This window comes from Myotis nattereri (assembly GCF_964212035.1).
Source record: "Myotis nattereri genome assembly, chromosome: Y".
Lineage (NCBI taxonomy): Eukaryota > Metazoa > Chordata > Mammalia > Chiroptera > Vespertilionidae > Myotis > Myotis nattereri.
Window position 1 is genome coordinate 28,854,167 of NC_138094.1, and position 21,678 is coordinate 28,875,844.

At 39.8% G+C, this 21,678-nt stretch overlaps 1 pseudogene across 1 annotated transcript in view; it reads right to left on the reverse strand.

Annotated features, from left to right (window-relative positions):
- LOC308512402 (centriole and centriolar satellite protein OFD1-like) overlaps window positions 1–21,678 on the reverse strand; it is a 33,322-nt pseudogene that overhangs the window by 3,476 nt on the left and 8,168 nt on the right. The window contains exon 2 of the transcript in view: window positions 1,385–1,503. The product of the transcript in view is annotated as a centriole and centriolar satellite protein OFD1-like (transcript). The remainder of the gene's footprint in view (window positions 1–1,384; window positions 1,504–21,678) is intronic.

Below are 21,678 nucleotides of genomic sequence, written 5' to 3' on the forward strand. Positions count from 1 at the left end.
TTACTCATTCATTTATTCCTAAGGGTTTAACAACTACAGACATGTCAGCACTTGCTATTACACTCGAGAAGCTGACATACTATATGTATGTCATCATTTCAAAATCTATACATGGAAAGGTACTATATTTTAATTAGAATTCTTTTAAAGAATAAGCTCAGTACTATGTAATGTAAGTACTATGTAATGTAATCTCATGACAAATTACGGGCAAGGCAGTAAAAAGAGACCACTTATTAAGACATACCAAAAGTTAGTTGAGTCATCTCTTCACCACAAATTCATTTACTCAATGAATATTATATGAACACCTGTGTGCTAGACACTACACTGAGCACTGTAGAGAAAAGTTACCATATGGGCTTGATGTCTGCACTGAGTAGTTAATCACTGCAACACATTAAAACTCAGATTATAGGGAAGTCATAGTAACCATAGTTATCATATTTTCCTTTTCCTGTATAATTTTTTTGCTCCATTGTTAATTTCCATTTATTTCTTTTGATTCTGGCTTTGCAGAATCTTGAAGGAATACAGGGCACATGTTACCTGATAAGCACTAAAACCACTAGGCAGAATAATTTATAAATTGATAGATACCTCCATCGTAGTGGCAAGTATGAGGCGGGAGAGGAAAAGAGAACTAAAAGGGATTATAATTCCAGCCCTGGTCAGCCTGATTCAGATGGCTGAAGCACTGTCCAGTGCATTGGAAGGTCATGGGATCAATTCCTGATCAGGGCACATACAGGAGGCAACAGATCAATATTTCTCTCTCATGCTGATTTTTATCTGTCTCTCTCCTTTCCTCCCTAAAATTATTATTATTTTTTTTAAAAAAAGTCAATTTTTAAAAAGTTGATCAACCTGTGGGTCGCGACCCCTTTGGTGGTTGAACGACCCTTTCACAGGGGTCGCCTAAGACCATCCTGCATAACAGCTATTTACATTACGATTCATAACAGTAGCAACATTACAGTTATGCAGTAGCAACGAACATAATTTTATGGTTGGGTCACAACATGGGAAACCGTATTTAAAAGGTCAGAAGGTTGAGAACAACTGCCTTAGATCAACCACTTTTATAGTTTATCTACAATGTGAGCTGAGCAACTCACAATGTGCCATAAAATGAAAGCAAATCACAGACCCTCAATACATGTTAGAAAAGCTATGAGTAAGAAAGAGCAGAGGATGCTATTCCCTATACTGTAACTCCGTAAAATTATCTTAAATATTCATGGGAAAGGCTTGACTGTCAATAAAAAACACGTATTTTTTTAAACACTATCACCATAAAATGTTAAGTCTTATCTACTTCACTAGTATTGCTGTGTTTCCATCAACTTATTCCAAATCTATTACTTGTTTAAGAACACCAAACAATTTCTTTAGAATTTCATTCTTGAGCTTTTGGTCACAGGTCTCCTCCATGCTCTTTATATTCAGGATCCTGTCTCCTAAGTGCATCAGCCACACTTTTATGATTTTCTTCTGTAGCCTCTGATATTAGCAAAAATATAAAAAGCAAAAAAAATAAAACTGTAATTGCTGAAGTAAAGACTTTAGGAGAAAAAAATAACATAATTTTAGCTCCACAAGCTAAAACTGTTATGTGACTGTCACTGCTGGGAAGTAACTGGAAAGAGCTGGAGTTCTCCATCTATTTTATGAACTGACCAAGTTATGTGGGATCTGAAGTAGCAGATGGAGCAGCATGGTGCACCAGGCTGCAGGGAGTGTGCAAGTTTCAAGACCAAAGTGCTTTTCATAGAAGATGATGAACACTTAAAAAATGATTGCAGGTAATAAATGGCCATAATAAATTCAGAGAAAAGCTACATACCAAACTTAAGTTAGTGTACTTTTGCTTTAGTACTTATTTCTTCAGTAAGATTATTTCTGTGAGGTTTAACTGATCAGCCCATAGGTATGAAAGACAAAAGATTTGTTTCTGATATTTAATAATCTAGTGATTGAATACTGAAGAGTGCTGAACAATAGAAAAAGATAGATAGGTCAATCAGAACTTCCAAATACTGAAGAATGGAATGGTCTTCCCTTTGATCGAGCCAGGTAAGTGCTAGGGAATGCTGACCATTCCAAGCAAAGGATAAAAGCTCTATGTGTTAGCACCCTCTGCTGACTAACATGTAAAGCAAAGGAGCAGTAAACAATACTTATTAGCTTACTAGATGCCTGGTGCACAAATTCATGAATGGCAGGGGTCCCTCCACCTGGCTGATCACGGTGGTCTCACACAGTCCTGATCTTCTCACCCAGTCCCAATTGGGGCTGGGGTGGGATCACAGGAGGGCTCCAGGGCAAGTCTGGTCCTGTCTTGCCTGGTCCTGATGGGCCCCACCCCAGCAGCAAGCAACTTACTGGTTGGAACATCTGCCCCCGGGTGGTCAGTGCAAGTCGTAGCGACCAGTCAGTTGACCACTCGGTCAGACACTTAGCATATCATGCCTTTATATATATAGGTTGTAACTCACAGCACAGAATGTTCAGCATGAACTTTCCCCTGCCCCTGGTCTTGGAGACCGCATGTTCTTCTAAGGCTCTGCTCACCAAATTCAGCTGCCACATGAAGTAAATTGCATTGTGTGCGTGGAAACCCTTTGTAGGCTCCATTGCTGTGTCTTTACTTCGTTGCAGTTCCAATTACTCCAACATAAAGACAGACACCCTCATTATCAGGTAACACCATCATGGTAAGACCCCTGCTCAGCCTACTGCAGTGGTTTTTAAATAGGCCATGGGTCGCCCCAGATGGTTTGGTAGAGTAGGTACAGCCGCAGCCTGCGAACTAAAGGGACCTAGGTTTGGTTCCGGTCAAAGACACATTCCTGGATTGCGGGCTTAATCCCCAGTATGGAGCACATGCAGGAGGCCATGGATTCTCTCTCATCATTGATGTTTCTCTCTCTCTCTCTCACTCTGCCTTCCTCTCTGAAATCAATAAAAATAGTAAGTAGGCCATTAATCAAACGTTGCTGCTCTCCATCCAGTCCCCTCAAACCCTCTTTTGTCTTTGACCCTCCCCACACACACACTCTGCTGCGGTCTGTAAAATGGGGTCAGGATTTCTACTTCAACCAAGGGCAAAGCTTCCACATGGACCTCCTTCCCCGACTGTCTTTGCCCCCAGTCCTGTGGGGTTTCTCCCTCCTTCCCCTCCATCTAACTTGGTGGGCCCTGCTCTGCCCCCTCCTCATGTGACCTCCTGTCCGCAGCCTCCCACTTTCTCCTCTGGGGGCAGAGCTCTCCAAAGGCTGTGTGGGAATGGAGTGGGCTGTGCAGAGTGGGGTGGGGCAGACAAGGCAGTACAGGGTGTGCAGTGGTGGAGAGCTCTGTGGGCCAAGTCCAACCTTTGGAGAAGAGCTGGGGTGACAGGTCACCGGGAGGAGGAGGGAGGGATGTAGACCTTGTCCCGTGGGAGAGGCACTGGGTTCCTGGGCTATCCCCACACAGCAGCTTTTCTAGGCCCCTGCACAGCTATCATCCTCCACCTCTTGCTGCCTCCGCCTCAAGTTTTGGACTCAGTTTCTTTGACTCAGCCCCACCCCCCTCTCAGCTGCGTTCCAGGAGCCTGAGGCTGCACGTTGGCTTTGGGCAGCTATGCCTGGCCTGCCCCCTATAATGGTGTTACCCACTCTCCTGGAGTAGTTAGTGAAACTTAAATAAACATAAGCAGCTCTGAAGATTATAAATTGAGCACTGAGAAGGCCACAGGCTGCGGAGGGCTGCATAGTCCAGGCTCTCAGCATAGAAGCCTCCCCAGCCACCCGGTCCCTGCTGGCTCCCGCCCCCACCTGCCTCTGCCCAGGGCTCAAGACAAACCCCAGGAACTTCCTGACAGCTCTCACCTCACATCTCACTTTCCAGTCCAGCCCACCAGTGCCCACAGCAAGCTAACCTACTGGTCCGAGCATCTGCCCCCTGGTGGTCAGTGCACGTCATAGTGACTGATCGACTGATCCAGTGGTCAAACTCACAGTGGAACTCCAGTAGAGGGAATAATTTGCATATTAGGCTTTTATTACGTAAGATATCAGCGATTTTCAACCTTATTTATCTCTGACACACATAAACTACTAAAATTCTGCAGCATGCCAAAAATATATTTGCCCATTTATAAAAAACACAACAGGTATATTTTTGAATCGTTCACAATGAACCGCTATTTTGTGTAGACTGTTGTCTTTTTTTTTTTATTTGAAAAGCTAAGGAAAAAGAGGTTAATGCCCTTGACTACAGTCAGGTATGTCATGTTTTATATATTCTTGCAGCACACCAGTTGAAAATCGATGGCTTATTTGTCACTTTCCTTTTCTGTCATGATCAATTTACCACTTCAGTACTGCTTAGAACAGAGTAATGTAGCAGAGATGAAAAATAAAATGAATTAAAGCCTATATAAATGATCTAACCACATTAATGAAGACCAGGACAAATCCACTAAGGAAGTAAGAGTCAACTAATAGTAGAACCTAATGGAAATGAAACCTGTTTCATAAACTAGACTGGTGAGCTTGCCATTAATGGCAGGTACAATGTGAAGAATGAAATAGTGGTGAGCACTTAGTACACACACATCCATCACCCAGTACAAATCAAGTCAGAGCCACTGCATTGAGTTACTACATGCACGTGGAACCGTTAGATCTCAATGACTAAACATAAGTGTGTGACTGAACATAATTTGTTAACAGTTGTTAGCTTCTTCAAAGTACTGGTCTGGTTTTACTGTAGCCTGATGATGGTGTCTCACTGCTTTTCATCCCAATAACTAATATTTCAAAAGCAAAATCCTAGTCTTTGTTTCTCTCAACTTATGCCTTTTAAAACTAGCCGAATGTACCTTTACAAGCAAGAACTCTACTTGGCAATTAGCATTAGAATAATTAGTAGTATTTGTTTTAAACTCACAGTCTCTGAATAGTCAAAATGAAAACATTACTTACAAATCAAAAGCTTCAATTCTTTGCTTCAGTTCTGCTTCTCTGCCTCTTAGGAAATCGGTATCTTTCAGTAGAAGCTGTATTTGAGCATAAAGTTCTTTTGTTTCCATCTGTAGAGGAAAGCATTAATTGTAGCAAGCAAGCTGAGGAAAATAAGACAGGTTTGAACTAATGGACTGCTTCCTACATTCCAGAGAACAAAGTACAGACATTTAGAGGAACAATTTCACTTTTAAAACATTCCATCTCAAGGTATGCATTTTGCCTATTCTAGTTACACAAGAACTTACCTCCTAGTCCAGGGGTGGGCAAACTTTTGGACGCGAGGGCCACAATGGGTTCTTAAACTGGTCCGGAGGGCCGGAACAAAAGCATGGATGGAGTGTGTGTGTGAACTAATATAAATTCAAAGTAAACATTATTACATAAAAGCGTACGGTCTTTTTTTCTTTTAGTTTTATTCATTTCAAACGGGCCGGATCCGGCCCACGGGCCGTAGTTTGCCCATGGCCTCCCTAGCCCAATGACTGTTACGCTATATTGCCCTAATATCCCTTGTGCAGAATATCCTGACACTTCCTTAACATTTTTGTAAGTTCTCCAGAAAAAAAAACACAAAAAACAAAATGGGGGAACTTAACAAAGTAGAATCCCCATGGTTCAATAGTCGTCTGAAAGTTTCAATTCATGGGCGGTTCTGACTCAGAATGAACAAGCTGGAATGAAATTGTGAAAAATAGATCACACTTACATTTGTGTGTTCACTGAGCAAGGATTTACTGAATATCATGTCAAAAAGCACAGTGAGCTGGATATAAAAAGAGGAACAGCTACAGTCCCCATCTTTTAAAAAATTCACAATTTACTGAGGGAGAGAGAAATAATACTACAATGTGATAATTTCACAACCAGAGTCCAGTCTCCACGGCAGGAATGATGCCTAAATGAGTCTATCAATGGGATTCAGGGAAGGCGTCACCAGGAAGCATCATTGAAGCTAAAGTTTGAAGGACAGGACAGTTTTATCAGGGAGAGAAGGGGGTGAACAGTCGGGTGGCAGAGTAAAAGTATGGTGCCTTTTATGAGGATGCCAAGCTTCTCCAGTGCCTTCAGAGAATCTGACTGAATGGAGACAGGCTGTCAACTGGTTGATCTGATCTAGTCAGTCACTCATTTTAAGGTTCAAAGTGTTAGTCTGAACACAACCCATCATCTCAAAGACCAGTGCTTCCATTTATTTTTATAGCTAAAATTAACCCAATTCCCAGAAATGCCAGAAAAAATTGGAGAGGGGGTGTGGTCACCATTAATAACTGGGTTTTACTGAGAAGCTCCAAGAAAGGTTGACACTGGGAGGAAGCCTTTTAACTTCAACCATCTCCTGGTATCAGTAGTCCTGGCTGAGGAAACCATGACCCCAACCTAGTTAGGTCTGACAACCCTTGGGAAAGGAACTGTTTTTCCAAAAGAAACAATCCAATCTCTTTTGCTGGCATGCACTCCCCACCATTCCTCAACCTCTTCATGTCCTGTCCAGTCATTTTCTGGGTGACAAGATCAAATGGCCACTGGATGACACTTATAAGCCCCAGACCCTTCTACTGCAGGGACCTTTGCCTTTGCTCAGATGGAAGCACATTGCATTTGGTTTCCAACTTCACCTAGAACCCCAACCTGCAACTCTGTCCTGTTGGTCCACCCTTATTCTTCCATCTGTCTGTATCCCCAGACTTACTCCTTGATGTCTGAGACTGCCACGTAGCTCTCCCTTCTCTCCTGGATTATTAGTCATCCACACTCTGCTCTGGTTCCGCTCACCATCATGCTGAACCCCAATGTCTTCAACTAAACAGGCTGCCTTTCTCAAATGAAATAAATTCAGCTCTATAAAGCTACACTCCTCAACTACGACCATTTTTCTGCCCTCATTGACCTTCCAAATCCTCCCAAGAGCTGCAACAGAACAATCACCTACAACAAGCATGTCAAACGCATGGCCCACAGGCCGCACGTGGCCCACAATGAATATTTTTGTGGCTCAGCGAATATAACAGTATGTAGCGTTTTAATAAAAATTTCGTAACCTGATTTTTACAATAACCTGTTTTACATAATTATTAATTACTAACTACATTTGCTAATGACTGATTATAATTGTGTTGCATTCATTTCCCTTATGCGCCTTATGCGCAGGCGTGCCATTTCTCTCCATTAATACTAGCAGACAATATTTTAGCACCCGATGGCCACATCATTAGTCTTGTACTGACTTGTTTGGTATGTGCAACAGGAAATACTTTGCTTTTGGAGAATGAGAAAAGTAGGTTTATTTGCATTGTGCTTATTAATCTGTCCAGTTATTCAGTGTCTGGGAAGTTAATGTTCAATGCAAAATACTAATTTTTATTAAAACGTTCTATTATTTTTGGTTAACGATTACTCATTTATTTCAGCCCTTTGTATTCAGCATGTCTTTATCGAAATAAACCTTTCTATGAAAATTGAAGCTTTTGTTTTGCAGCCCACATAAACTTGGTTCGTGTTAGTGTTTGAAATTCTTCACCTACATGCACTTGGTCTGGTCTACTTCAATTCCAGGTTGCCCACTTCAGCAGTACCCTCAAAACAGCTCGAGAATCCTGTCAGCTTCAGAGAGCTGCTCTGCTCCTTCTGCAACCCCCCGCCACCCAGTGGCCATTCCATACCTCTGGTCCTCTCCTCAAAGGTCACTTATCACTTAATTCTAACATCTGCTGCAATTTTAGTGAGGTTGTCTCACGCCCCTGACTCGGACATTCACTTCCACTCTTCCTTCCAGTAATCTCGAAAAAAGAAGTCTTAGTATCCTTTTCAAAGCTGATTCTTCCAGGTGTATTCTTGACCGCAGTCCCTACTAGTCCTCTAGGCTAGTGATGGCGAACCTATGACACGCGTACCATTTTGGGTGACACGCATCAACAGAGACAAAAAATTGCGTATTCATATATTTGTCTCTCACAATGGCCAGAGCTGGGCATCACTCGAGTAATATTATTACTCATGTTACTCATGATCAATTACACAATTCTAAAACCAGATGTAAGCATGTACATCAGTGTTGCGTAGCAAAGATACATTGTGAAAACATCCAAGATACACTGTTCCAATATTGGCATTAATATGAAAAGGTTAAGAATTGCACTATAAAGAGATTAATCTTTACTCAAGACACTTTATTTTTACTTGAGTGACAAAATGCCCAATTCTGGAAACGGCCTCATTATTGTCAACATGTGCCTCGGGTAAGCTTCCTGTGCGTTAGGGTGCATTCGGCAAACGGACGCACTTGATCGCCAAGTTCATTAGGAGACAGGAGTGGGAGGGTTAGAAGAAAAAGATATAAGGGGAGAAAAATGGCGGAGGTATAAACGGACGTGTCCTGTGCCTTGTCCTGGAGCAGATAAGGGTGAGCAGCTGAAACGGGTAACATACAGCCCGAATAGGCAGAGGATATTCAGCTGAGAGACAGTCTGCAGCTGGGAAAGACAGAGAACTCCCAGAAAAAAAAGGACGGTTGGAGACTGCGGCTGAAACGTCTCCCTGTGTGCTGGCTCAGCAGCGGAGACTGTGCCATCTTGAGTGGCTGTTACAGACAACCAGAGATCAGCTACTAACCTGGAAACAAGGGATCTCAAGCAGCGTGACTGCGTGAACTCAGACGAGCACTGCTTCTTCTCACAGAAAGGTTAGACTTCCCCTAAAGGTGCGGTTTGCAATTCAGGTTGGAGAGAGAACCGCGAGGGGTGAAATCTGCGCCCCACAGAGTCCGTGGCCCTTGGAACCAGCGTGACCCTCAAGTGGGGAAGGGGCCCCACAGGGCTGCTGGCAGAAGGGAACGATAAAAATAAGCACATAGCTAGACTGGATGCAAAAAAGCAGCCTCGGATTCTGCCAGTCTGCCGGGTGCTTGGTGCCAGGGGCAAGTGGGTGCGTGGAGACTGTGCGCAGACCTGGAAGGTGGAGGCTTGCAAATTCGCACAACTTCTCAGGCTCTTGTTGTTACAGTTCCCCTTAGATCCGTGTGTTTGATTATTAAACCCAGTGAATGGGATTCCCCAGGTGGGGTCATTCACATAGCCTGTAGGGGAAAGATCTTTTTGGGGAGCCTGGGAAACAGAGCGGGGAGTAATGATTAAAGAACCAGCTCTGGGCAGTGGACTTCCCCAAACCAGTTTCAAGTAACATAGAGAAAATAAACCCTAACTACTGGATAGAGAGGACTTATAGCCTCGGAGGTCAATCCAGACACACTGCCACCCAGAGGCAGAGCCACGAACTGTCTCTTCTGTAAATGCAAATAAAGGCAGTCTGGTAAACAAATACAACCTGCCTTAAAATCAGGACTGTGGTTTACAGCACGGAGGGACAGTGTATCGCAGGGAAATTCAACACTCTCCTAAATGCCTGGCAGGACTAAGGCGTGACAAAAAGAAGAGTAGAAGATCTGAAGCACCTTCACTACTGCACATTTTTATCTTTTTAATTCTTTTTTCACCATTTCATAAAGAACCTATTATTATTTTTTTTCATCACCTGATTTTACCTTTGTAATTACTACATTTTTTTAGCCAGTATTATTGCTATCATTTTACCACTTTTTCAAGTGTCATTTTATTTTTTTTTCGTTATTTTATTTTGGAATTAGTGTTCTACACTCTATTTTCATCGTTCCTTTAGCATCAGTTCTCTCTATCTCACCTTTACCCTTAAGCCATAACTCTTCCTCACTTTTCCCCTTTTGTTGTCCTGTTTCTCTTACCCTATTCCTGCTTTAGATTTTCCCTATTCATTCTTTTTACCCACTGTCTAAATTTCACCCTACTTATATACCTAATTTCCAATCCCTTGCTCTAAATCCATATACACCTCTCTCTTATTGTTCTTCACTATCCAATTTTTTTTCTCTGTCGTTTTGCTAGTGTTTGCTTGATTTTGAGTATATTTTTTTTTTATGCTTGTTTGGGAGATTGTTTTGTTTTTCATTTTTATTTTCCTGTTTTGCTTTTTCTTTCTCTGGTTATTTTTGTGCTTCTGTTTTCCCTTGCCTCGCTTGATATTAGTGGTTGATTGTAGTTTGCATTAATCTCCAGGGATCTGCTGCTGGAATTCATTGGGATTATTTGTGGTTCTATTAGAGTTTTCTCCCCAAATAGCCTCTTCCCCACCTCTAATTCATTCTCTCACTTTTTTTTTTCTTCTTTCTTCTCTCCCTTTTCCCAATCTCATTTCGGCATTCCTTTTTGTTTTTTTCTTTTTCTCTTTAATTTTTTTCTCTTTTATCTTCTTTATCCCCTAATTCTCTTCGCTCAGTGGTCACCTTTATTTGGGGTTATTAATATCGTAAATACATTTGTTTTCGGTGCCTTGTATGTTGTGCCTTGTTGTGTTGTATTTTGTGCCTTTAAATCAACGCATCAGAAAGAGAACTACATAACCAAACACCCGGAGAAGAGAGATCATGGTGAAAAAAGAACCAACCCACATATGAAAGAAAAACAGGCATCATCAGAAAAGGAAGTAAACGAAATGGGGGCAATGGAGGCAAGCACCCTGTCAAAAAAAGAAATCAGAGAAATGGCCATAAGGTGGATGAAAAGAATGGAAGACAAATTCAACAATATGTGTAGGAACCAAGAGGAAATGAAGAAAAACCAAGAAGAAATGAAAAATGACATCACTGCTATAAAGAACTCAATAGAAAGCATCAACAGTAGACTAGAAGACGCAGAGGACCACATCAGCGAGCTAGAAGACAAGGTAGGAAAAAATACCCAAACAGAGCAGCTTCTAGAAAAAAAAATTAAAAAGCATGAGGACAGCCTAAGAGAACTCTGGGACAACACTAAATGAAACAACATCCAAATAACAGGGGTCCCAGAAGGAGAGGAAACTGAGCAAGGAATAGAAAACCTGTTTGAAAAAATAATAACGGAAAATTTCCCTGAGATAGGGAAGAAAAAACTCACACAAATCCAAGAAGCTCACAGAGTCCCAAACAAAATGAACCCAAAAAGACCGACACCAAGGCACATAATAATTAAATTGGCAAACAACAACGACAAAGCAAGAATATTAAAAGCAGCCAGAGAGTGACAGAAAGTTACCTACAAAGGATCCTCCATCAGACTAGAGACCGATTTCTCAACAGAAACACATCAGGCAAGAAAGGAATGGAATGAAATATACAAAGTCATGCAAAGGAAGGGTCTGAATCCAAGAATACTGTACCCAGCGAGGCTATCAAGCAAAATTGAGGATCAAATCAGGAGCTTCACAGACAAAAACGGTCTACGGGAGTTTATTACAACCGAACCAGCAATGCAAGAAATGCTAAAGGGTCTGCTGTAAAAAGAAAAAATAGGAAACAAAGAAGGAACGCAATGGTAAAGATCAAAAATGGTGACTAACAAGTTTCTATCAATAATAACTTTAAATGTAAATGGATTAAATGCCCCAGTAAAAACGCATAGGGTAAATGAGTGGATAAGAAAACATGACCCATATATCCGCTGTCTACAGGAAACCCAACTCAGAAAAAAAGACGCACACAGACTGACGGTGAAGTAATGGAAAAAGGTTTTTTAGGCCAATGGAAGTGAAAAAAAAGCCGGGGTAACAATACTTATATCTAACAAATTAGATCTCAAAGTGAAGGACATAAAAAGAGATAAAGAAGGCCACTTCATAATACTAAACGGAGGAGTCCAACAAGAAGAAATAACTCTGGTAAATATATATGCACCCAATATAGGAACACCCAAATATGTAAGAAAACTTCTGGAGGAGATCAAGGGAGAGATTGACAGCAATACAATCATAGTAGGGGACCTTAACACCCCATTATCACCATTGGACAAATCCTCTAAACAAAAACTCAGCAAAGAAACATCAAACCTAAATGACTCACTAGATCAGATGGAATTAATTGACATCTTCAGAACATTTCACCCCAAAGCCACAGAATATACATTCTCCTCAACTGCACATTTGTCATCTTCAAAGATAGAGCATGTACTGGGTCACAGATAAAGTCTCTTCAAATTCAAGAAAATTGAAATCATATCCAGCATCTTCTCAGACCACAAACGCATAAAACTGGAAATCAACTACAACAAAAACAATCCAAGAAAATCAAACACATGGAGACTAAATAGCATGCTATTAAGCAACGACTGGGTTACCAGAGAGATCAAAGAAGAAATAAAAAACATCATGGCAACAAACAAAAATGAAAACACAACAATCCAAAACCTATGGGACACAGTGAAAGCACTCTTGAGAGGGAAGTTCACAGCTCTAGAAGCCTACTGCAAGAAACAAGAAACAATGAGAATAAATGACCTAACTCTACAACGCAAAGAGTTAGAAAGAGAGCAACAAAAAAAGCCCACTCTAAGCAGAAGGAAGGAAATAACAAAGATCAGAGCGGAGATAAACAACACAGAGACCAAAAAAAACAATACAAAAGATCAACAAAAACAAGATCTGGTTCTTTGAAAGGATAAACAAGATTGATACACCTCTAGCCAGGCTCACCAAGAAACAAAGAGAGAGGACCCAAGTAAACAAAATCAGGAATGAAATAGGAGAAATAACAACAGACCCCATAGAAATACAAAGGATTGTTAGAAAATACTATGAACTCTACTCCAACACACTAGACAACCTGGAGGAAATGGACATATTCCTAGAAAAATACAACATTCCAAAACTTAATCAGGAAGAATCTAAAAATTTCAATAGGCCAATAACTATGGAGGAAATCGAAGCAGTAATCAAAAAGCTTCCAGCAAACAAAAGCCCGGGGCCAGACGGCTTCACAGGGGAGTTTTACCAAACATTGAAGGAAGAACTAAACCTATCCTCCTCAGACTATGTCAAAAGATCCAAGAGGAAGGAACACTTCCCAGCTCATTCTATGAAGCCAGCATCACCCTAACACCAAAACCAGATAAAGACAACACAATGAAAGAGAATTATAGGCCAATATCCCTCAAGAACATAGATGCCAAAATCCTCAACAAAATCCTAGCAAATCGGATCCAGCAGTACATCAAAAAGATCATACACCATGACTAAGTAGGATTTATCCCAGGGATGAAAGGATGGTACAATATCCGCAAATCAATAAACGTGATACATCACATAAACAAATTGAGAGAAAAAAACCGTATAATCATATCAATTGATGCGGAAAAAGCATTTGACTAAATCCAACACTCTTTCTTGATAAAAACTCTCAGCAAGATAGGAATTGAGGGATCATACCTCAACATAATAAAAGCCATATATGACAAACCAATAGCCAACATCATAATCAATGGGCAAAAACTAAAATCATTCCCCTTAAAATCAGGAACAAGACAGGGATGCCCCCTCTCACCACTCCAGTTCAATACAGTACTGGAAGTACTAGCCATTGCGATCAGACAAGATGAAATAAGAGGCATCCAGATTGGAAAAGAAGAAGTAAAACTGTCCTTATTTGCAGATGACATGATACTGTACATACAGAACCCAAAAGACTCCATCAAAAAATTATTAGACTTAATAAATGAATTCAGCAATGTTGCAGGATACAAAATTAATGCTAAGAAATCCATGGCATTTCTTTACACCAAAAGTGAACTTACCGAGAGTGAAACTACAAAATCAATCCCATTTACCATTGAACCAAAAAAATTAAAATACCTAGGAATAAACTTAACTAAGGAGGTAAAAGACTTATATGCAAAAAACTACAGGACACTGAAAACAGAGGTAGAGGAAGACAGAAACAGATGGAAGAACACACCGTGTTCATGGATTGGTAGAATCAACATCATCAAAATGTCCATACTACCCAAAGGAATCTATAGATTCAATGCAATCCCCATTAAATTACCAATGGCATATTTCACAAATCTAGAACGAACGTTCCAAAAATTCATCTGGAATAAAAAAAAGATCCCGAATAGCTGCAGCAATCCCGATAAAGAAGAACAAAGTAGGTGGGATCTCAATACCAGATATCAAACTGTATTACAAAGCCACTGTTCTTAAAACAGCTTGGTACTGGCACAAGAACAGACATATAGGTCAATGGAATAGAATAGAGACCCCAGAAATCGACACAAACCACTATGCCCAATTAATATTCGACAAAGGAGGCAAGAGCATACAATGGAGTCAAGACAGTCTCTTCAATAAATGCTGTTGGGAAAATTAGACAGATACATGCAAAAAGATAGACAGATACATGCAAAAAGATAGACAGATACATGCAAAATTAGACAGATACATGCAAAAAGATACATGCAACTAGACCACCAACTCACACCATACACAAAATTAAACTCAAAATGGATAAAAATTTCAATGTAAGATGGGAAACCATAAAAATACTAGAGGAATCCAAAGGCAGCGAAATTGCAAACATATGCCCAAGGAATTTCCTCTCTGATAATGCTCCTAGGGCAATGGAGACTAAAGAGGAAATAAACAAATGGGACTACATCAAAATAAAAAGCTTTTGCACAGCAACGGAAACCATCAACAAAACAACAAGAAGACCCACTGTATGGGAGAACATATTTGCCAATGATACCACCGACAGGGGTTTAATTTCCAACATTTACAGGGGTCTCATGAAACTTAACAAAAGGAAGATAAACAATCCAATAAAAAAATGGGCAACGGACCTAGATAGACACTTTTCGAAAGAGGACATACAGAAGGCCGAAAGACATATGAAAACATGCTCAAAGTCACTAATTATAGGAGAGATACAAATCAAAACGACAACGCGTTATCATCTCACACCTGTCAGAATGGCTATCATCAAAAAATCAACAAACAAGTGTTGGAGAGGATGTGGAGAAAAAGGAACCCTTCTGCACTGCTGGTGGGAATACAGACTGGTGCAGCCACTGTGGAGAACAGTATGTAGCCACCTCAAAAAACTAAAAATGGAACTCCCATTTGACCCAGTGATCCCACTAGTAGGAATATATCCCAAGAAACCAGAAACACCAATCAGAAAGGATATATGCACCCCTATGTTCATAGCAGCACAATTCACCATAGCTAAGATTTGGAAACAGCCTAAGAGCCCATCAGCAGATGAGTGGATTAGAAAACTGTGGTACATATACACAATGGAAAACTATGCTGCGGTAAAAAAGAAGGAACTCTTGCCTTTTGCAACAGCATGGGTGGAACTGGAGAGCATTATGCTAAGTGAAATAAGTCAGTCAGAGAAAGATAAATACCACATGATCTCACTCATTTGTGGATTATAGAGAACAACATAGACTGATGAAAAGGGACAGATCCAAAGACTGAGAAACAGCAATCAGGCTATCAATCCCCAGAAGGAAAGTAGGGGAGGGCGGGGGTAAGGTGAAGAGATCAACCGAAGGACTTGTATACATGTATATAAGCCAAACCAATGGACATGGACAACAGGGGGATGGGAGCACGAGTGTGCGGGGAGGTTGGGGAGGTTGGGGGTTAATGGGGGGGAAGAGGACACATTTGTAATACCTTAACTAATAAAAAAAAGAAAAAGAAAAGAAAAAGATATACAGTGCAACAGTGCTCGACGAGACATTCTGCGTGTCATAATTGATTACAGCACCATATATTTGTTGGTTATACATACTATTTTTGAATTGTTTTGCACCAGGAGTCAGTGCAACAACACTGCAAAAAGTTAATAGGTAAGAAAACTATCAACCTTTTGTAAAAAATGCCGTCATTTATATTTATTTTTGCAGCCTTGTGATGGAGAATCAAATTATAAAAAAGCAAGATTGAATGATAAGGGAAGTGGAAGTAGCAGTAGCCGACCCTTTCAAGACATATGCACCGAGATGTACGGGATTGTCAACAGAAACAACAATTCATTGTGCATACTGTTTAATGAAACAGTAGTAAGCAGAACGTGGAATGTAAAGAGACATTTTGAAACTAATCATTGTCAGTTCTTGAAAAAAAGTATTGATGAGAGGAAGGAATGCATTTCTAGGCAGCTACACCTCTATAAAAGTCAATCAAATTCCATCATTAAATTTGTAAGATGATCTACAAATTTAATATCAGCAAGTTACTATGTTGCTCTCTCCATAGCTCAGCATGGAAAAAGCCCTCAGTGACGGAGAATTTAGTAAGGAAACATTTCTAAGAGGTGCACCAGCTCTATTTCACGATATGAAAAAAAAGATGATGTTATTAAAAGAATTTTTAAGTTACCACTCAGTAGAAATACTATCAAAGGCAGAATAGCTCTCATAGCCAGTTAGCCTGGAGGCCAAATCACCCCCAGTATTGCCGACAACAATCAAGGCTTAACTACAACAAGACTGCGCACAAAGACCACTGGGGGATGCACCAAGAAAAGATAAAAAAATGCGGAGACAAAGAAATAGGACGCAAATGTCAGAAATGGAAGATATAGAGCTCAAAACCACACTTTTAAGGTCTCTCAAGAACTGTCTAGAAGCTGCCGATAAACTTAGTAAGGCCCTCGAAAAGACTGGTGAGACCGCCGATAAATGTAGTGAGATCCTCAAGAAATCTAATGAGACCCTCGATGTTGTGATAAAGAACCAACTAGAAATTAAGCATACACTGACTGAAATAAAGAATACTATACAGACACCCAACAGCAGACCAGAGGAGCGCAAGAATCAAGTCAAAGATTCGAAATGCGAAGAAGCAAAGAACACCCAACTGGAAAAGCAAAAAGAAAAAAGAATCCGAAAATACGAAGATAGTGTAAGGAGCCTCTGGGACAGCTTCAAGCGTACCAACATCAGAATTATAGGGGTGCCAGAAGATGAGAGAGACCAAGATATTGAAAACCTATTTGAAGAAATAATGACAGAAAACTTCCCCCACCTGGTGAAAGAAATAGACTTACAGGTCCAGGAAGCGCAGAGAATCCCAAACAAAAGGAATCCAAAGGGGACCACACCAAGACACATCATAATTAAAATGCCAAGAGCAAAAGACAAAGAGAGAATCTTAAAAGCAGCAAGAGAAAGAAACTCAGTTACCTACAAGGGAATACCCATACGACTGTCAGCTCATTTCTAAACAGAAACTTTGCAGGCCAGAAGGGAGTGGCAAGAAATACTCAAAGTGATGAATACCAAGAACCTACAACCAAGATTACTTTATCCAGCAAAGCTATCATTCAGAACTGAAGGTCAGATAAAGAGCTTCACAGATAAGGAAAAGCTAAAGGAGTTCATCACCACCAAACCAGGATTATATGAAATGCTGAAAGGTATCCTTTAAGAAGAGGAAGAAGAAGAAAAAGGTAAAGATACAAATTATGAACAACAAACATGCATCTATCAACAAGTGAATCTAAGAATCAAGTGAATAAATAATCTGGTGATCATAATAGAATCAGGGACATAGAAAAAAAATCGTACACCTATGGGTGAGGACAGTAGGGGGTGGGGGTAAGGGCAGAGGGTGGGGTGGGAACTGGGTGGCGGGGAGCTATGGGGGGAAAACAGAGGAACAACTGTAATAATCTGAACAATAAAGATTTAATTTTAAAAAAAGGTAGAATAACAGATCTTGGCAAAAACGTACAAAGTCAATAAAAAAAAGACTTAAATAGATGTAAATATTTTTTGATTTCTCTTGATGAAACTACTGATGTCACATCATATGCTCGGTTGGCCATTATTGCTAGATATTCTGATGGTCTCACTATGAGAGAAGAGTTGATAAAGTTAGATTAAGTGCCAATGAGTACATCAGGAAACCAAATATGTAAAGTTGTTATAAAAACATTCAGTGTCCTAAACCTTGATATCTCTAAAATTGTGTCAGTCACGACAGACAGGGCACCAAAGATGGTGGGAAAAAAGTGGGATTCCTGAAATTGTTTATGGAAGCTATTAGACATCCACTTGCACCTTTTCATTGCATTATCCATCAGGAGGTGTTGTGTGCCAAATCGGGATTCTCTGAGTTGAATGATTTAATGTCAGTTGTAACAAAAATTGTGATTTTATAGCTTCTCGACCCCTTCACAAGCGAGAATTTTCTGTACTTTTACAGGAAGCTGATTCAACCTACAGTGGACTACTGATGTTCAATCGTGTGAGATGGCTAAGTCGAGGAAAACTACTTGAGCGATTTGTGGAGTGCTTTCAAGAAATTATGGTATTTATTGAGAATAAGGATCTGGCAAACTTTCCTCAGATCAATGATCATAAGTGGGTCAGCAATTTGATGTTTTTTACAGATCTCTCTGTTCATATGAATGAACTGAACTTAAAATTACAAGGTTTTGGCAAAAATATTGACGTTATGTTTGGATACATCAAATCTTTTGAAAGTAAACTTAAAATTTTCAAGCAAGATATTGAAACTAAAACTCGTATTTTCCTCAGATGAAAAAGTATTTCGAGAAGGCTACTACAAGTGTAATGGAGTCTATACTTATGTACCAGAATATAGTAAACACGTTCTTTGAACAGTTCAGCGAAAGATTCAACCAATTTAGAAGCCTAGAACAGACCATTAAAATAATTAAGTATCTGGATGTAGTTTACAGTACTTTGGAATTGAATAATTTCCAATGGATGCAAATTGATGATTTAGAGATGCAACTTGCAGATTTTCAAGGTAGCATTTGGACTCGTGTTTGTCGACTTAAGGTCAAAACTTGAAAATCTGGAACGAAATCGTTTGAAACATGAAGAGTGCAACTATGAAGAAGAAATTTTGAGTGCTTGGAACAGAGTTCCTGACACTTTCAGCAATATAAAAAACCTAGCGATGGCTTTGCTAACAATTTTTTCATCAACATATTTTTGTGAGACTTTGTTCTCAGCATTAAATAATATTAAAATGAACAAAAGGAACCGGCTAGCATGATGTTAGTGGCGCTTGCTTGGCTTTGAAGTGCACCAAGTATGAACCTGCAATCGAAGAATTAGCAGACAAAGTTCAGGACCAAAAAAGTCACTAATTTCTAGTTTTCGTACCATTTGATTATCATTGTTTTTATTATTATTTTTTGTTAAATGTACATTGTTTTTCTGTTTTTGTTCATTTTATACATATTTTTTGGATGATTTTTCTTTGTTAAATGGCATTTAAATATATAAAATAAATATCAAAAATATAAATCTTTTTTTATTATGGTTGCAAATATCAAAAAAAATATATGAATATTTCTATATGTGACATGGCACCAGAGTTAAGTTAGGGTTTTTCAAAATTTTGACACGCCAAGCTCAAAACGTTCACCATCACTGCTCTAGGTCCTCAACTGTTCCAGCAAATGTCTCATCTCACCCCTGGACTTTTAGCAAATCTACAAGCAAGCTGCAGGAAGGAGCCATCCAGTAAATGATTTTAAAATATTGTCTTCTGGTGCTTTTGATTTCTCTCAAGGAACATCTTTTCCCAAGAAGGCTTCCGATCTTGCTTGACAAGCTCTCCAACATCATTCCCAAACCACTAACTCCTCAGACCTTCCTTTCTCTTCCATTTTAATTTGTACTACTTCAGTATTTTTAAAATGCTTCAACTGCAAATTGACTACAAATCATTGTAAATAATAATACTAAACAATTAGTAACAAATTCTCCATGTTTAAGTTCAATATTCATTAATTATACAGGGTATCCCCCCAAAATGTATACACACTCTAACAGCCGATAGCTCAATTGTGAAAATGTTGTTTTAATATTCACTGCCTTTATAATTATTCAAGGTGTGTTTATGTATTTTTGGGACACCCTATATTTATAGTTTAATTCATCTTTAGTCTCATTAACTGTTCCTGTAAAACTCATTCAAAAGGCAAAAAGAAACAGCAAGTGGAAAAAAAATAATAACATACACAAGAGTATATATCATATTAACTATATAATGAAAGCCATATATGCAAATTGTCCCCTTCACCGGGAGTTCAAGCAGGGGCGGGGCTGGCCAACCACCTGCAGCCCGTTCCCTGAGACCAGCCCCACCTGGCAGCAGGTGGCCAGGGAAAGGGAGGCCCCACCAGCAGGTAGCTACTAGGGAACCTACACATGCCCTGGGCCTCTAGTTTATTAAAGATTCTAGATATTTTCCTATATACCTAAGATTAAGAATGAAAAGATAAGCAAAAATACCACTTTTGTTAACAGCAACAAGATAAACTTACCCTTTCATGCATTTCTGCCTGAAGCTGCTGTTCTAGTTCTCTCTTATATTCATTTAACTTTATTTCTAGAGTTCCTAATGTTGGATGCTGAGGGTAAGCACCTGAAAACTGGTCATCAATATGTTGAAGCTTCTCAGCTATTAAAAAAAAACATAAACAGGGCAGAGGACTCAGGGTAGGTGAGCAAGAAGTCTGTTCAAAAGCAAAGAGTACAGGGATACGGACAGGGGGCATCTGCAATTTACTCTGAAACAATTCAAAAAATTGAGATAGATTACTGGATGAACAGAAAGTGATCAAGCAAACATAATACAAACTTACTGGTGAACTGTAAAACTTTCAACTTTTTTGAATGCTGGAAAATTTCCATCATAAAAGTCAGGATAAAGAAAGCAAAAGGTAGGTCAGAAAACAATGGCATCTTTTTCCAGTCTCCAAGTGCCAAAGAGTTCTTTTATGGTCTTTGGTGAAAGCTGAGTCACATGTTCAAAACACTGATCTTAAAATGAATCAGAGATTCTTAGTTTTAAGTCTTCCATTTTACAGAGGACACAGGTGCCCACACAGTGTAGGTGACTCCCAGAGGGCTTAGCAACTACACAACGGCATAACTGGGACAAAAGCCAGGTCTGCTATTCCTCTCATTCCAGTGCTCTCTGCAGCAGACCCGAAGCCCTCAAACCAAATGTGGATTAGAATCAAACATTAACAGAGTGCAAAACCCACACGAGAGTGCAATCTCAATCATGTAAACACCAGTGCCCACTAAAAAGTATGCACAGGAAAAAAAGACTGGCAGAATCAGATTAAGATATTTGAATTTATTGTCTAACAAGTTATTGCTTTTAATGAGTAAGGAGGAGCCAGGATTAATCACAGCATTTTAGCCACCTGTTTCCCTTCTGAGCATACGCCTAAAGGCAGGATGGTACTGTATGTAGAAAGGCTGTCCCATGGAAAAGGATCTGGATCATGGACCAGAAAACTTGGACTCCAGTATCACTTTTCCTTCATCTGGTGACCTTGGTTTCCTCAACTATAACATGAAGTGACGGGCCACTGACTTCTCTAGTTTTCCGCAATGCAAATAGTCTAGGATCTTCTCACGTTAATGGCTATACGATAAAGTTAGATGAGTCACAGGGAAGAGCCTGCCAGTTGAGGGGTTGACCCAACAAACAAGAACATGGGCCTTTGCATCCACCTGGTGATCACAGAGGGAGGGGCAGCACTGAAGGTAGGACTGTGCTGACACAATGGGAAATGAGCACTCCACCTGCACACAGTTTAGGAACACACACAACATAGGAAAGCAGATCTTTTTCTTCATTCAAAAAGAAAATAGAAACCTGGAATCAGGAAAAAAGCCTGAAATTACCAAGAGAGTCTTTGCTAGGCAAAATTGCACTTGTCTGAGGGTCCATGTCACAAGTCTCTTTAGCCTGATGATATTCTGCCATTTCTTTTAAAAACTCCACGAGAAAACCTAAAAAACACAATGTACATAGT